Source organism: Felis catus, chromosome A2 (genome assembly GCF_018350175.1).
Source record: "Felis catus isolate Fca126 chromosome A2, F.catus_Fca126_mat1.0, whole genome shotgun sequence".
NCBI lineage: Eukaryota > Metazoa > Chordata > Mammalia > Carnivora > Felidae > Felis > Felis catus.
Window position 1 is genome coordinate 69,513,365 of NC_058369.1, and position 2,284 is coordinate 69,515,648.

The 2,284-nt window shown below is 42.3% G+C and overlaps 1 long non-coding RNA gene across 1 annotated transcript; it reads right to left on the minus strand.

Annotated features, from left to right (window-relative positions):
• Positions 1-1,158: 1,158 nt before the first annotated feature.
• Positions 1,159-1,873, minus strand: LOC111557280. Its single transcript, XR_002737218.2, has 3 exons — positions 1,765-1,873; positions 1,596-1,661; positions 1,159-1,299 (listed from the first exon to the last, which is right to left on the minus strand). It is a non-coding gene; the product is annotated as an uncharacterized LOC111557280 (long non-coding RNA).
• Between the last annotated feature and the right edge of the window lie 411 nt (positions 1,874-2,284).

A 2,284-nucleotide genomic window follows, 5' to 3' on the forward strand; every position in this document is an offset into this window, starting at 1 on the left:
ACTTTTTTCTCTCAATGCTTCATCTATATTATCATTTCAAGCTCTAACAAATTCTGCCTCTTTGGTAACTCATCTATGTCTTCCCTAATATTTTGTTCTTTGATGTATCCAGAGATTATTTAAACATGGTTATATTTTAGGGTTTTTCTTCCAAAACACTGTCTAATTTTAACCTAATATCATTGAGTTTTTTGCTGTTTCCCACTCATTATCCAACATGGTTTTAATCCCACACTAACCCAGCTAAATTTCTAGGCTTTCTATACTTTTCCACTCCTAAGTTTTCCTTTTCTCATCCATATTTCCTTGCGTTAAACATGAAATGTTATGGTATGTTTTGATATCTGGCATAGGTGCTTATTTCTCGTTATATTTTTTCGTGAAATATTCACTCCCATGCCACTTAGGCAATTTCTTCTTTCCATCACACCCTAAGCAAGACCAGCACTGTGATTATCCCACCACTGAAATAAACGCAAATCCCATTCTTCCTCTTTACCCTCTTTTTTTATTCCAAGTAGCACTGATCTTTGTATCATTGGGAGAACTTATCCTAGTTTCTCAGTCATCTTGGCTGCGCAAAATGATTGGTCATTTTATAATAGTACCATCAACTTTTCGTTTTTCTTACTCGCTTGTCTTTCCACTAACGCCTGTGCTGCCAACTCAACTCTAGAGGAACCCGTCTGTCCTCAGTTTCTCCTCCTCTGCTGCCTGCTGCAGCTAGGTTGAAATCAAGTGACTGCTGATTGACACGACAAATTGGTGTTGAGTGTTTGGGATTTGTGTAGGGGTGATAGCAGATTGGAGTTGGCAGATGTAGGTGAAGCTTTGACAAAGAAAATATGATGCATTCTCACATCTACAACTTTCTTTTAGTCAGTGTTAAAAATTCTAGATCCAATTATCAGAGGCATGTCAGTCACCAACTAGGAGATTGCAGGCCTTGGGAACAGGGCATGTAAGAACAAATTTGCTTTTTGAAAGTAAAATTAGTTAACATAGGAAACAGGAAACTACAGAAGGAAAAAGAGAGAGGGGGAGGGAGAAAGAATGGGGCAGAGACAGAAAGAGAAAGAGAGAGAGACTTGAGGATTCTTATCCCCCACCCTCCCTCCCCCCCAAAAGAAACCAATCTGCTAGAGTTCTTACATTTTCTTTTTCAAGCTTGGCAGATATCCTTCACAGAAGTAATGACCTGAACTTGCAGAAGAGGGAGCTAAAGCTCAGAGAAGTTAAACAAACTCAAGAGAATGTTACCAGTGGTGGAAGCAGGATCCCAGCCCAGATCTGTGCAGCCTGTAGCCGTGGAAATTCAGATCTTGTTGAATGAATGTCTGCTGGTTCCAGTTCCTCGTGCCTGATGTCCAAACCCATGAATCTACCTACCTACCACCCCACCAGCCTGTGAGTGTCACATAGGCACCTCAAACTTTACAGACGTGCCCCGGACTTCTCCTCCTGGTCCAGGGTCTGCTCTCTCAGTGAATGTTCCACCATCCACCCAATTGTTAGGATCTTGGACCTCAGTTCTTCCTCCCAGGGGCCCTGCTGCTGCCATCATGGCCATCTGGACTCTCCATCTCTCCTCTTACCTTCCTCCTGTCCGTTCTCTTCAAAAAGCTCATTTTATCTGCTGTTTAAAATAATGGAATGGCTTTCTATTTGAGAGGGAAAAGATGGCATAAAGTTAAAAATCCTTCCACGGCCTACACATCCCAGCATGATCTGACCCCTCACCGTCCCTGCAGCCCCATCTCTCACGTTCCTGGCTCTGCACACATGTCCATCACAGACGGCCTTTTCACACTACCTCAAATCTGCCCTATTCCTTCCAGCCTCAGATTCAGGGCATTTGAATAATTAAAGACCAACCCCCCCCCCCACCCCGTTTTGGTTTTCCCCAGGTACTCAGCGTCTTCTCACCTATTTTAAAACTCATTTATGACATCATTGCTTATTGTCTCTCTCCCTATACTAGAATATAGTAGCTCCACTGAGCAGAGGCTAACATCCATTTCATTGGCTGATACCCAAAGCAATGTCTGGTACATACCACTTAACACATTGCTGTTGAATAAATTGTTTCATCCACTTTTACGTGTGGCATTTACATGAATAAAGTACCTAGCCACTAGATTTCTGGATACCACGTATCCATGTACCTACAAGAGAACGGGCATATGTTGGGTGATAGAATCAAGGTCAGCAGCTATCAGACTAATAAACAGTGAATTTAATAAGGACTGAATAAAAAGCCTGCCTTTGATAGCCAGCCACAAAA